The sequence below is a fragment of the Mesocricetus auratus genome, unplaced genomic scaffold (assembly GCF_017639785.1).
Source record: "Mesocricetus auratus isolate SY011 unplaced genomic scaffold, BCM_Maur_2.0 Super-Scaffold_100018, whole genome shotgun sequence".
In the NCBI taxonomy this organism is placed as follows: Eukaryota; Metazoa; Chordata; class Mammalia; order Rodentia; family Cricetidae; genus Mesocricetus; species Mesocricetus auratus.
In genome coordinates this window covers 5,205,038-5,221,282 of record NW_024429199.1, presented here as the reverse complement: position 1 = coordinate 5,221,282, position 16,245 = coordinate 5,205,038, and the positions used below count along the sequence as shown (strand labels likewise).

The 16,245-nt window shown below is 38.1% G+C and overlaps 1 long non-coding RNA gene across 1 annotated transcript in view; it reads right to left on the bottom strand.

Moving 5' to 3' along the window:
- The window catches only part of LOC121132861, a 103,791-nt gene that overhangs the window by 20,129 nt on the left and 67,417 nt on the right, over positions 1–16,245 (bottom strand). Inside the window, exon 4 of the long non-coding RNA XR_005869546.1 lies at positions 14,873–14,959. This is a non-coding gene — a long non-coding RNA (uncharacterized LOC121132861). The remainder of the gene's footprint in view (positions 1–14,872; positions 14,960–16,245) is intronic.

Below are 16,245 nucleotides of genomic sequence, written 5' to 3'. Positions count from 1 at the left end.
TTTCTAATTTTATTAAACTCTGTTTTTGTTCTCTTGGAATGTATTGATGTCTTCTTCAAGCTGTTTGAACACACTTGTAATTATTTTTTGAATTTATTGTCTAGAAGTTATTCCATCAGGTGCCAGGAGACTTACAGTAGGTGGCAACTGTGTTCAGATATCAACCCACCAGAAGCTTGATTATCTGATGGAGGATTAATCCTGCCCAGACCAGGTCTGCAGGATCATTGACTCTGAAAACTGTTGCTCACTTTTGCTGAAGTAGCTTGATGTCTTCCAATACTTTCATTTTAGTGTGTAAACTCATGAGATGTGTATATGTAATCTCAAGATTACATATAATCTCAATCTATTGAGCACAATTTACCAAGGGCTGGTATATTGGGTCACTCCCCCCTCTACTCTTTGGTTCTCCAGTGAGAAATTCAGTCACACAATCAGTAACCTTGGTTCCCATAGTTTAATCTCTGTTTCATTCCCTGAGATAGACTCAGAAGTTATCTCCCTGTAATTATTTTCTATTTGGCAGGACATCTGATCAAGAGAGGAGTCCTTCATATGGATCACATTCCAGACTTTCAAGATAGGGGTGGCATGTCCCAACTTGTTTGATTCTTAGTCTGTTCTTATGACCCATAAATATGTAAATGCTGTAACAGTGCAATCAACAGAGACAATTGACTTGTTAGTATGGGTATATGAGATGGAAACTTTACAGCACAAGGAGTACAATAAAGAATCTGATGCAGAAAAGTGTGTAGTTAAAAGTTCATTTCACCCTGAGATACTTCGAAATCCCACTCCTGCTGTAAGCCTTCTTCTGTACCCTGAGGGGACACTGAGGCTGGTATCCAGGGTCCCTGATATTCTTCTAGGTAATTTTCTTTACATTCACTATTATAGTATTAGTGGCTTGGATTTTCATGCTGCTTCTGTTTTGGCACTATGGCTTTAGTATCTGAAATAATTTATTGGTTGTGTTAATCCTTCCTTCTTTCATTCTTTCTTTCTTTGTTCAATCCGCCTTTATTGTTTCACTGGAGGCATTTATCAAGTCCAAGAGACAATGATAGTATAGTATAGGTGAGATGCATGATTCTCTATGGGGGGTTAATACAGAGAGTTTCAGGGGCATAATTAGACCTACACAGAGAAGTCAAAGTTCCCTCCTTGCTGCAAGAGCCCTGAACTTTGGGGTTTTTGAAGAAAATCATCTGGGAACTATCAGTAAGCCTGGTGCAAGAGGCCATGGCCAGCCCATGGCTCATGTTTTCCAAGAGGTATAGTTGTGAATAATCAGAGGAAGTTGAAGTTCCCACCTGGTACAGGTGGTTCACTAGACATGTAGTTGCCCTAAGCCAGAAAAGCAAGGATCTCCTTGCTTCAGATGCATGAAGGCTGGACTTTGGGAGCAAAGTTCCTGAGAGCTGTAGGTGGGTCTGCTATAGAAGACCAGTGGTCAGTAACTGGAACACAATTCCCAGGTGATATAAATGAATCCAAGCAATAGAAGCCATATGTGGGCTGGACTCTGGTACAGCTTATCTGTTTGCTTATCTTTATTGTTATATCCAGTAAAGATAAAGTAATTGATAAGCAAAACAAATAGTCTCTATTTTCAGATACATAATTTACTATATCTAGACATAATGATGCATATCAAAGTATTTATTAATGAAGAATACAAATTCAAGTTCTAGATTATACAAAATTTGTAAGCAAATTAAGGTGAGATCACAAAATAAGTATTAAAATTTTTGTTGTATATTATCTTTGTCCCTGCATATTGATGAGTTTTGTAGGACTATACATTTTTGAAATTCAGTTAATACTATGAGGTTTCACAATGAATTCACTAAAGAATTAAATCATATACACACATAAGGACACACACACACACACACACACACATATATATATATAAAACCTTTCTACATTGCACATATTTATAGCTCCAATGTATCTCTAATAAAATAAAGCAAATACACATATACATTTACACACATTTTAATAGTTCCCATGTAGTTCTACAGGTTATGGAAGCAGCATGAAGATTTCTATACGTCTCCAGGTGTTGCCATGGAAACAGTTTTCAGAGATGCTCTGGAAGTGGTATGCTGATTAAAGAGTTTAAACACTTCAAAATTAGTAGAAGGTGTCAGCTGTGGGGGGTGTTATACATCACGGGCTGGTTCCCTAGTAGTTGGGCTTGGCTGGTCGAGGCTGGTTGCTCATGCCAGACTGCCACAGCCAGCAGCTCTTCTTTGAAGCCATCTTGGCATTAGGAGGCCTGGAGTGATTTACAACACAGGAGTTCAGTGATCCTTGCCAAAGGTTAATAGTTATGAACTTCACAGCTGAGAAATGTAATTATGCACTGTTCTGCATCTAGGTGGACTCAGCCCAGAAGGGCTCAGTGAAGATAATAGGCTGGCATTTTAACATTCTGACATGAACTTCATAACCATTAAAAACAAATACTTGGGAAATTAATGGTGTTTGGATCCTCATTAACTTGCAATGAAATATAACAGCAATTTCATTAAAATATATTACTCAAAAAAATGGTGGGAAAAATGTAGTCTGAATTACAATGAAGCTGTGAGAACTCAGGGCTTCTTATTTGCTTACCATGGCAACTGTGAGTAACACACACACACACACACCACCACCACCACCACCTCCATCCACTACAATCACCACAACCATTGTTTTATGATACAGTGAAAATTCTAAATTGTAAATTATCATGCTAATTCCAAGTTCAGTCTTTTTAAAGAAAAGTGTTATTTTTAACTTCCTTTCTAAAAATGAAATCAAATTCTTATTAGAAAGAGAAATAAAAAATTAAGAACAACTGAAATTTCAAAGTAGTCTGGAGCAATCAAAGCTTCTCCTGTAGCTGAATCTCAATGGGCAAGGCAGGTTTTCCTGACTATACCCTCTGCAGCCTTTTCTCACCCCTAGGACATGGGAAAATTCCGGGTATCTTTAATTATCTGGGTCCTTGATGCCTAGAATTTTAGCAGTTGTCTGTTGGTTTTGAGACAAGATACTCTTCTACTGAACATAATGTGGCATAAACTCACAGGTTTTATTCTGTCTCAAGCTATCTAAGCAATTTCACAATTGCCAACACTGAACTTGATGCCTATCAATCAGCTAATCAAACAAAAGAATGAGGATGCTTACCCATACTGTTCTTACAGGTCTTAATCCTAAACTAGTTTGAACCCTAAACTCACTTCTTATACACTAATAATGGCAACAGTATCTTTTTGTTGTTGCTGCTGCTGCTGTTTTGGTGCAGAATCTTCCAGGATCACCTAGAATTTGTTATTTAGCCCAAGGTAACTTCAGATTTAGACTCTTCCTGCATCAGCCTCCTAAACTGAGATATCAGGGATGCCCCACCACAGCAGTCTGATAATAATGTTTCTTAAACTAGAAATGCTAACAGGTTAGTTTTCTAAATTGCTTCATTTTTATCTTTATTTCTCATTGATTTCAGATGTTCTTTTGTTTTTTGACTGATCTTCGTCACAATATAGATTTATTTCTCATTGAAATAAATAATTCAGTGAAGGTAATCGAGATAGACATGTGCAGTAGCTTGAGACAGAAATCACCTGTGAGTTTGTGCCGTATTATGTGTAGTGGAAGAACACCTTGTGCCAAAGCCAAGAGACAATTGCTGAAATTCTAGGCATCAAGGACCTTTATAGGGGAAAGATACAGGGAAAATAAAGTTGGACCTATTGGCAACCATTCTCATTACTCACTTTGCTCTCAGTTTAGGAAAATAAATGTTAAGTGTGCAAAACAAAACCTTACAAGTAGGTTGACTGACTAAAAACAGAAGGTCTTAGAAAGGCATTGTGTTTATCAGCACATGTTTAGGCCATTCCGTAAAGAGAATGGGAATACTACCTCTAAGTCTTCTACTGCAATTTTTGAGTAGGAAGGTCACATCCAAAAGATGTCATGGAATGGCTTGAATTATATTGTTTCCAACACAGTTCTAAATAAAGTCTGTCTCTCAGGCAGATAAAATCAACTCAGAGGAAGACATTTTGCTGATCATTTAAAATTAAGACTATATGAAAATTTCAAAAGACAGAGTATTGTATATCCTGGGCCAGTTTCAAACTCACTGTGTAACTGAGGATTGGCTTGAACCTCTGATCCTCCTGCCCCCTGACATTTGGGACTGCAGCGATTTGACACTACAACCAGGTTTATGTAGTGCTGGGAACAAAACCTAGGGTTTCTTGCACCAGTAGCAATCACTCTACCAAAACTCTACAGCCCTACCACATGTGGGCACTTTTTGGAGGAAGAATATTTCTCATCTGTTGGTAGCAAGGTAATAAGATAGTTTCAATTAGATGTGATACACGAGTAAACACACGTTGTCCAGAGGCAGCCTGGTTCTGAGGTCATCCAAATATCGAGAATGATACCGACCTTGTGTTGGTCCATCTTAACTACATGAAGCCAACATTTTTAAAGAATCTAATTTTGTCTGAATGTTATAGAAGCTTTAAAATTGAGCACCTACCTTTGAATATTATCTTTGTACTGACATGATTCATATGTAAGGTGAGAGTTGAGATGGTTGATTTTATTATTAAGGCTTCTTTCATTATTTCTCCTGGTAACTCTTTACTATTATTATTTAAATGGTAAAAAAGAAATTTATTGACTGAGCCATTTTTATACTATTCCCATACTTATCAATATATAGCTAAATGAAATGGTCAAGCATTCTGTGCCATAAAAAATCATCACAGTGTAGCAGTTTACATTTCTAATTCCAGCACTTAGGAGGCAGAGACAGAAACAAGGTAACTGTCATGTGTCCAAGGCCAGCCTGGGCTAGTGAGTTCCAGTACAGCTTGGCTACAAAGTAAGCATATCCTCTCCATCTCAGAAAACCCCATCAACAAAAGTGAGAATTATTCTTCAACTGAGGAAAAAAAAGGTGAGAATTAAGAAAAGGGCAGACTTTGCTTTTCTGAACATGACCAGGTGGGTCTCACATTAGTGTGATTTCTTTGGCTATCTGCTCAGCTAGGAATGTATTCTTCACTAAAGCTTCCTCCACCTGACTGACTCTTGTCCTCCAACTCTGGTAGTGGTTAATCTTCCATTGTCAACCTGACTGGACTCATAATCACTATGGAAACACACCTTGGAATGTCTCTCTGAGTTTGCTTCCAGAATGGTTTATCTGAGAAAGAAGACCTGCCTGAATGTCAATTGCACCACCTCTTAGTTAGGGTTTCTATTGCTGCATTCAAACACCATGACCAAACAGTGAGTTGAGGAAGAAAGGGTTTGTTTGGCTTACACTTCCACATTAAAGTCTATCATCGAAGGAAGTCAGTACAGAAATTCAAGCAGGGCAAGAACTCGGAGGCAGGAGCTGATGCAGAGACCATAGAGGATGTTGCTTACTGGTTTGCTCCCCATGGCTTGTTCAGTCTGCTTTCTTGCTGCTTTCTTGTAGAACCCAGGACAGGGGATGGAACCATTCACAATGGACTGGGCCCTCCCCCATCAATCGCTAATTAAGAAAATTCCTTACACCCTGTTCTTATGAAGGTATTTTCTCAGTTGAGGTTCCCTCCTTTCAGATAATTCTGACTTATGCCAAGCTGATATAACAGTAGCCAGCACACCAACCCTGAGGTCAAATGAATAAAAATGAAGGAAATCAGCTGAGCCCCAGCATTCATCACACTTCATTCCTGTATATGGAGGCCATATGACCAGCAGTCCTAAGCTTCTGATGTCATAACATCTCAGCCATGATGGACTACATCCCTTCTGAAACGGTGGCAAAAATAAACCTTTCCTTTTCCAAGTTGCTTTCCTTGAGTGTAGGAGAAAAGTAACCAATGCAAATATCCACTCCAATGTCACCTCTTCTGAGAAACCGCTTTGATTACCTGCAGTCCCTTAGCATCTCTTTAAGATAACACCTCATTTTGCCTTAGCACTCCTGCTTGGTGACATGTTCTCATATATTGTCATTTACTATCTGTTTCTACCCACATGAACATATGAACATAAGCACCAGAATAGCAAAGACCTCCCTCATTCACGGTTGTGTGGTGGCACATGATATGTACCAATAAATATATGTCTTTAAAATATGAATGACAGTGAGCTGCTAATAATCCAGGGACAAAAACTATTCAGTTGAGTCATATCAGTCACAAGTGATGCAATAAAATGAGCAAAAATAGCTATTTAACAAAATGGTTCAGGAATGCAATTTATTCCCCATTGGCTAGTCAGAATTAATAACAAGCTGCTTTCCAATGAAACAAGGTTATATGTGGTGGTTTGAAAGAAAATGACCCCCAAAGGGAGTGGAACTGTTAGGAGGTGTGGCCTTGTTGGAGGAAGTGTGTCACTGTGAGAGTGGGTTTTGAGGTTTCCTTTGCTCAAGCTAACTTCAGTGTGACAGTCACTTCCTGTTGTGTGCAAAATGTAGCACTCTCAGCTCCAGCACCATATCTGCCTGCTTGCTGTCCTGCCCCCCACTGTCATGCTAATGGACTGAACCTCTGAAACTTCAAACTGTAAGTGAGCCACTCCAATTAAAAGTTTTCTTTGTAAGAGTTGCCACGGTCATGGTGTCTTTTCCCAGCAACAGAAACCCTACCCCAGGCATTATATCAGTTAGAATCCTTAGAATTTATTAAAGGGATCCCTTCAATTTTGTTAAGTTCCATTATATAATTGATATGTCTGTCTAATATGCATTTATTATATTGATATTATGGTTTTATAGTCATTCAATGATCATAGAAAGCCTGCTATATTCCCTCAAGACTCTGTAGATGTAATGGATAATTAGGAAGCATCTGCTGTGCTGGAGCCTTCAGGCTCCAGAGCTGTATACAGGGAACTAATCTCTCAAGTTGACTTTTCTGTCTGAGGGAGTAAAAACTTAATTCTCTGGGGACAGCTAGAGGAACTAAACATAACTCTCTGGGTCTGGCAAAAAAGGGAAAACACACACATATATGCATGCACACACGCACGCACGCATGTATGCACACACCTTGAGGGTCTTTCTATCATCATCTCTCTCATATCTTTATTATTTCTTTTATCCAGATATATACCCCTGTCTCTCTTGATGTCTTCCTTTTAGCTAACTTTATTTTTTCCTTACACCTCATACACCCTAGCAAAATCTTTCAAGCAGTATAAAAAGTACAATGTAATTGTATTCTGTATTTCAAGTGAATTATTACAATGAATACAAGTAAAAAACTGCATGTTTTCCATATCTCTTACATGATTAAACATTTTATTATTACAGGTGAAAACAAGTTGTCCCAAGAACCCACATATGTTTTGTGTCCAAGCAACTTGTTATAGAGAATGTAAGCAAGGTATTTTTCTCAGCCAGTTCTTTTGCTGGCAGGCTACATTTTATAGTTACAAAATTCACTGTGTTATTTATCTGAAAAGGTAGCCAAAGAATCATAAATCTAAAGTTTTATATGTGAAAAGCAAGCATTAAGTCATATCTACTTTAAATCCTCAGGGTGCATAACCATTCATCGACAGTTTTTTTTTAATATGAGGAAGCTGAGGACAGAAATGGCTACAAGGAATTCATCATCATGTTCGACCACCAACCCACCCTAATAAGAAAGGCACATCAGCCAATAATAATTGGGCTGTTTTGTTACTGTTCCCTGATTTTAATGAGTCCCTCACTCAACTGTATGCCTTTCTAAACTTTAGACTGTTTCCCTAGGTTTTTCAAGTCAAAGCTATTAACAAAAGCATCTTAACCTAAACTTAAGTCATACTTAAAGCTTTGTGTTAGCGATTATGCTCACCAAAACCCATGAGCACATTTCTCAACATTAATATTAAAGAGCTTGAGCTAGCTTAGCTTCTGGGACACAACTCTTAACCTAAGCCCTAGTCTATATGGCTCCTCAAGAGAAACTCATGAGTCCCAGCTGCATGACACGTCCTTGTTCTTATTTTCCATCCTCTGAAGCCCCTGCTTTATCAAGGGTGGGGGCAACACTATACCTTGCTTCTAACTATATTAATTTTCCCATTAAACTAACCTCTATCATAATCTCTTAATATATTTATTAAAAACCTCAATAATCAAAATTCTATTTAAATGCTATTAGTGTATAAAATCATTGCTCAGTTAAACAGTACAGCTTAAGAGGAAATCATCTTCATATTAATCTACAGGCAAAATTGCCCAGTAGAATTGGATATTTATTTCCATGTGATAATCACACCATATTGAAGGCAGTGGGGACTCCCCCATGCCCGTTCACACCATGCCAGATGCCAGAGAAAAACGGCAACAGCAAACATGTAAAGACCCAGCAGTAGCAAGCAACATTCTGGAGCCGAAGTCCTGGGAACCTTGCCTACCAGAGATTCATCTATCAGTCCTTTGCTTCCTGGTGGGCCAACCCCCATGAACTTCAATTGCTATCTGGTGTTCCTCTGACAAGGCCACCAACAGTTTTCCCTGTGGACAACAGATATAAGTGAGGAACCATATCTGACATGTCTCTGCTGTGTACAAGTCACAAACTGAGCTTTGTGTTAGAATTTTACTTGCTGTTTTTGGAAATAATTGATAATTGGGGGTATTCTCGGCGTGCAGTTGGCTGATTTCTTTGTAAGCAGAAACATGAACAGGTCCTTTATTTAGTATTGACCATTAGTGTTAAAGTGACTTAATCCAATTGTGCCCATACCTGATCATCTGTTATTTATTCTTGTAATCCCACTATGCCAAATCCTGATGCAGCTGTCTAGCATGGCATCATGGGTAGGGTTGGTATTAGCACCACAATGCCTGATCCTGCTGCTTGCTTGTAGGTTTTAAGATTTTTATTAGTGTTGTTGTGCATGTTTGGGTGTTTGTAGTTGTAGAAGTCAGAGGAAAACTGTAGGGAGTTATTTCTCTCATTCCTAGGTGAGACCAAAGGACCTAACTCATATTCTTAGCTTTCCGTGGCAATTATCTTTACACTCTGAGCCATTGTACTAGCCCTATAATTTTATTTTTAACTTTTACATTTTGCATTATGAATTGAAAAGCAAATACACGCACATTCAATATATTGCTTTGCAAAATAAGTCAAACTAATAAATGCCACACTTTGTTGAAGTTTCACATGTTCTAGGGAAAAATTGTCTTCTCATTTTTCAGAACACTGAGTAAAATGCATGCCAATTAGACTGAACTTCAAAAACCATTATTCTTCTTAAATCTTCCATTTCTTTGTTAATTTCTTGTTCACTTGAACTATTACTGAGATAAGTGAATTACAGTTTCCACTCATCATGTGTATTTCTCCTAGCAGCTCTTCTTTCTTCTCCCTGATGAAATGTTATTTGATATAGAAACATTCACACTATTAGATAATCATGTGATGTGAAGCCTGAGTCTAGTGATGTCTACACAATTAATACTTTTCCCACAGCTGTGCAGTGAGTCTGTACTTAAATCCACAGCTGTACAGTGAGCCTGTACTTAGTCCCACAGGTGTGCAGTGAGCCTGTACATGGTTCTATCTTCCTGATCTCCAGTTACTCTATTGTTCTTGCCATTTTAAAGTGATTATTTTGTTGCCTTCAAAACTCATGTCATAACTGCACAGTTAGTCACATTCCTTTGGTTTTCCTTTTTGTTTTGACATACTGGGTATTAAACCCAAGACCCCCTGCATGAAAGGCAAGCATTCTATATAACCTCAGGCCTTCTCATCTATATCAACAAAAGCAACTTGTGAAAAGTTACTTTGTATTATCTCCCATTTTTTCATATTTTTCCTTTAGAAACTGTATTATGTTATAATTCTTTTCAACTGACTTTCAAAAACAGGTCTGTTTTTCCTGAAGTGTGAGAAGCTGGACATCAGTATGCTAATAAGTTTTCTTGACAATGACGTTGTTTGATGGCTGTTTTGTTTGTTCATTTCTAATCAATTGAGACTAGCAGATTCTGGAAAAATCAAGTTGCTGTGAACTTTTCTTTTTTTCTTTGCATTTATCTCCATCTTTTTTGCAAAATGGGTTATCAGCTTTTTCCTGTTTAGCTCCAATTTGACTTTTCCTCATAACCAAACCAGATGTGAGAAGTACTCAACAGCAACCTACTCATGAGTTTTCCATACGGCCTGCAGGATTCTATCAGCTTTGCAGAAGCTCCAATTTAAAGTAATGGGCATGAGCACTGGAATTTTTGTCCAGACCTAGGGGCTTGGCAGGTCCCTGAAGTCTGGGTTGGCATGTGGTTGCTTCAAGCACTGCAGTACACTTACAGCAATGCACTGAAGGAAAGCCACAGCAACAGCAGACTCCTCGATGCTGGATAAAACATCTCTTCTTAAATTTCCGAAGCAGAAAGAAAGAAGGGAAACTATTCTGATGGTGCCACAGCAGTGGACGGGGCTCTGGGGTCACATTAAGTTGTTCAACAAAACCCAGTCTTTCAGTCACACACACACACGAACACAAGTCCAAAGATACATATACCTGTTCCCTCACACCTGGTGCATACACACACACATACACATGCACACACACACACACACACAAAGACACATATACCTGTTCTCTCACACATGATGCACAAACACACACACACACACACACAAATGCCCAAAGATACATATACCTGTTCTCTCACACATGATGCACAAACACACACACACACACACACACACATACACACACACACACGGGTAAGCACGCATGCAAGCACATGAGCTCATGTGCTCATCACCAGCCTTGTTTATTAAGATGTTATGCGACCTTTAGACCACCTTTCCTCTACCTAGTTACATGTAGTGAGCCCAGACATGGCCAGTGGGGCAGAAGAAAATGTCCTTTGGATGCTGCATAGGTTCTTAATCAAGAAATTCATGACTTGCTAAAACATGGCTGCTGGACTGAGTCCTTAAGCTTACTTATTTTTTTTGTTTTAGTACTGTTTTATTTTATTTTATTTTCCAGTTAAAATTTAGATAAGAAACGAGGTTGCTTCACAAGTCAGTTCCAGGTCCCTCTCCCATTCCCTCCCCTCCTCCCGTGCCCTCCCCCCAACCCCCCCCCGTTATCCCCTCATTCCCCCAGGGAGGGTGAGGCCCTCCATGGGGGTGTCCATAGTCTGTCATTTCATATAGGGCAGGGCCTAGACCCTTCCCCAAGAGTTCAGGGTGAGAGTGCACCTCACATTGTTCTATGGGAGTCCAAAGTCCGTGTGTATACTTGGGATGTTGTGCTGCTTCCTTAGACACTGACACCCAGTCTCGTTCTCCTGATATCTGTGGCTGCAGGCCTCCTTGCCTGTGCGTTATTATAATACTTAAGTTTTTGGTGTTTCCAGAAGCTAGCAGTGAAGATAGTGTATTCTACAACTAAAATGACTTTCTAAATTCAGCCAGTAAGTGGTAGGTGAAGTCCTAAAACTTCTCACCCCACTTTCTCTTCTATGGTTATTATATGAACAGTATCAAAGCAACAGTGCAAGAATAACAGAGTATATAAAATATTTTCTGAGATCCTGACAGCCAGGAGCCAAGGAATAACACAAAGTCACACCACACAACAAACCTCACACGAGAGATTTATTGGAAGGGAAAAAATAGGAGTGTGATCACCTTTGCTTGGGCAAGAAACGGCAGCAAACTGAACAAGAAATAGGGCTTAGATAGAGTTTCTTGAGAAGGGGGTGAACTTTTCAAAGTGGAGCTTTCCAAGGTGGAGATTGGTGGAATTTCATGTCCAGAGATAGGGCTTATTACTATGTAGGGTGAAGACAGGGTCCAGCATTTAGGGCACTTAGAGTATCCTGTGGGTGGAACCTGGCAGTTAGAGGTCCTTTGACCCCCAATGGGTCACAGCTCAGGGATTGGAACCCGGGAGTATGGAGTATATCCGTGTCATCTATTAAAGGGTGATCTTAGAAAAAGTAAGGAGGATCTCTACATTTAACAACTCCTGGAATGGCTTCAGGAAACTGTATTAACTAAATGATGTCATACATATGTATTCAGGTGCAATCAATGTATATAGAGAGAACTCTCTTTATAAATCCACTATTGAAGTTTTGAAGTATTTACACAATTTTCTCCATCTTCTTGGAAGAACTTTTCATATTCACACTTCATGAAAATAAATACCAAAAAGAGATTTTTAATTCCAGAAGGAGCTTACATTTCATTAAACTATGCACTTTTAATATCCAAATTTCCACTTCCCATTAAAAGCTAACATAAAATAAGAACTAATTTCAGTATAAAATTATTACAATATTTAATAATGCTAGAAATCCTGACATTAATTGATCATATTTCTTGGCTAATGGTAACTGTGTCATGAATTGCCAACATTTTGATTGGTGGAGTCCTTTATTTATTATGCTGTAAGGACTATGGTAGTGGCCAACATCAAAAATGGACTTCAAACCAACTTTTGGCCCTAGAAAAAGTTTCAAATGTTGAGAAAGTATGAACTCTGCAAACAATTTATATTTTGAAATTGACAGTAAGTGTATGATGCTGAGTCTCAGTTGGGATAAGGAAGTAATAAATAGGAAAACTGTCTGACTCCACGTTCTTGCCAAATCAGGATGTGCTCTGATCTAGTTCCTTCACATTGCACAAAACAATGCTTCCTCAGTCTGTTCCAAGCCCTGGGTGACCATTTACAACAGCATTGAGCTCCATTTTGAATATGAGTATAGGCAGAATGGTCTTGCCCCTTGTTGAGCATATAAACCAGCTACCTATCAAGCATCAAACATAAGACACAGACTAAAAACTCATTCATTCCTAAAAGTGAAAATTATTCTGCCTATGAAATTCCTGAAGTAAATTAAGATCATATGTCCAGGTTACCACATCAAAAACATGTCTGGAATATCAGGCCCAAGAACTTATCAAACCCAACAAAGAGAGAAAACGTACCTTGACCAGGGCCTCATAAAGAGGACATATAACACTGTGATGGTGATGGCCCCACTGACCTGTCATCTGCTGTGTGCATCAGTGGACCAGCAGAGGACTCCTGATGCCCCAGGAGTAGCAGATGAGCTTTATACCCACCGCTGATACAGTCTGCCTTAAATGCACGAACAATAAAAACCCAGAGACAGTTATTGGGGTTAAAGCTGAATCAGAGAAGCAAAGCCTCTGTCTCAGACTAAAAGGGCAATACTGTCCTCAGTGTGGCTGGAAACTGAATGTTGCAAAAGTTGAGAAACATTAAAAGATAATTTGATAATGCAAATTAGAATAGAAAGTGAATTAGGTACAACCTTTTGGATGCACCAAGATAGGATAGATGATGGAGTATTTTCTCTGAATTTGTCAAATGCAAATGTACTAAACATTGTTGATGTATTTATTACCTATATATTGTATATATTTATCATACATATTGTTTATAGTTTTTCTTATATTAATTATAATCTTATTTTGTATTACACAAAGGGGATAGATAAAATTTAATGTGATAGGTAATGTGTGGTCTGAAAGCTGATATTAATAGTTATGACTAGCAAAAAAGAACCTGTGTTTGCAATTGAGTTACCAAAGGGAATGGATCCTGCTTGACAAATCATTGACAATGAATCCAGTGTAGCTTACAGAAAAGCACTGATCAAAAAAAAAGAAAGAAAAACCTTACTTTTAATGAGACATTTCCTTTCAGCTAGTTTTGAATTGGTGAATTGGTGTTTTGTGCTTAGTAGATGGTTTGTAATATAAATTTCTAGTTCGATAGACACATAGTTTGAAATGGGGCTATGGTTAGTGAAGTTGCTGGTGTTAAAGAAATACTTCTATCCCCCTAAATAAAATTATAATGGGTCAATGATGTAACAAAGAAAATACAAAACTTTGCCTGTAAATAATGTGTAATGTAGACATGCAAATCTGTTTGCTTTTCTAATTCATATTTAAAATGTTGGAAGGAAAGTATCACATGCTTTGGGGAGATTCTGGAACATCACCTGTGATAATCCCTTTTGCACATCACAAGACTTAAGAAAAAGTTAAGTAACAGTATGGTTTGTGACGCCATTGGAAAATAGGATGCAAATAAAACAAAACAACAACAAAACCACACCATTAGCTGCCTCCAGAACCTTTTCATATCCTCTCTGTGTCACTGAGACTTCAGCATGTGACAGAAGCACAGAAAACAGTGAGATAAGATGATACCCAGAAAAACTGCAGTCTTAGTGGAAGAGATTGAGAATTGAAATATTTATAGGAGAGTAAGTGAAGGTAGTAATTGGAACAAAATAGTCCCCAAATTTGATATATGGATTTAGGATTGTTTTTTAAGCTTCATCTTGGTTTGAAATGATATGCATTCAGCAAGATCGTATTTCAAATTTTAGTATTTCTTATACTATTAACAGTAAACAATGTTTTCTCAAGATGCTCCCAATTTATGCATTCCTCAACTCAACCCACTTCCTAACATGCAGTCAGTTAGCATTTTAAATCTATTGCCACTTTGTTCAATGCCTTTCCTGATACTTAACACTATTAGTCACATTCATAGCATTCCACTGACAATACAGACATAGCATATGTTGTTGCATTTGCCATGAAACATCACTGTCACCAACTCATTGTGTTCTACACTAGGACCACGAATGCTATCTTTCAACACATACACTGGGCCATGCTTCTCTTAATGTAGTCTTTTCCTATATGCCCTCTTGTCTCTCTTTAAAATATTCTTTTCTAGCTAGCTCAAGTTCATTCTTGGTTCTCTAGATATAGAGCACATATCAAAACAATTTGACTAATATTCAGGATCAATTGACAACACTCACCATGAAGCTCACATGCAGTGCTTGAGCTGGTATCCACTGAGCTCCCGTCCACTATCTCCTCAGCACATGCACGAGCATTCAACGAACCTGTAGAAATTGTCAGAACAAAGTTCCAAATAAGGTAAAATAAAGCCAGAGACTGCCAAATCAACAAAGCAATGATCTCTGTTATGCTTCCTTTCCTATTGCTGTGTTACAATGCTATGACTAAGGCAACTTCCAAAAGAACGTGTTTAACTCAGCTTACAGTTTCAGAGACTTAGAGTCCATGGTGACAGAGCAAAAGAATAGCTTATAGATCGCATATTGATCTGCAAATAGGAGGCAGAGACTGAGAGCACACTGGGAAAAGTATAAGTCTTTTGAGACTACCAAGTTTTCCAGTAACACACTTTCTCCAACAAGGTCACACCTCTAAATCCTTCCTATGTAGTTCCAGTAACAGAGGACCAAATATTCAAATATATGAACTTGTGGAAAATGTTCTCACTGAAGCCAACATGGTCTCCTCTACACACATAATCATCAGATGACAAGACATGCAAGGCAGGTGGGGTGATCTGGCAAAGAATAAAGATCTGTTAACTGTTCTCATATACAAAAGACCACACCTAAAAACTAGTGGACTGTGTTGTTTAAGCTTTAAGAGTTTATAACAAGCTGGCAACAACTAACATTTTGTAAAGATCCCTGAGTATATTCACAATTCATTTCAGGCTGAAAATTCTGAGAGTGTAGATATATATACCATGTGGACTTTCTTATCACTGCTATTAAAATCATCTGCTTGAACTCCAACCAAATCATAATTCATGCCTACATTTCAGGACATGTTAATATTATTTTAAATGATTTATTCTATTTCATGTTTGAGATAAAAGGAATATCCATGTTTTGGAGCCAGCACATTACATTTATCTACTGTTTCATGAACTCTATAGTGTATACAACTCAGCTGGGTGTTTTCTTTAGGTTCTGTTGTGGATTTCATAATCCACATGGGAAACATTCAAAATTTGAATTTAATTCTTCACCAAAGCCAATAGCAAGTGGTGCCAAATTGAAATAGAAATAAGCAATATATCTTATGTCAGTAACATATGTGAAAAGAGAAAAGTATAAGGTAAAATTATATACTTATCATGGTTAATAGCAAACTTTACAATGGGAAAAGTAACAAGAGCACTAACAAAAATACCATTGCACAGTGCAACTGGGGAACAGATGTTTGCACTGAATGCATCCTGTAGCTAAATGAACTAATGATATGTATGTTCAAGCACACTCATGCTCTCTGTTGATTGCGTTTCCAGATTCTGCATAGAGCCTGTTTTAAAGCAGTCTTTGCAACTCGAACATAAATATGCAACAAT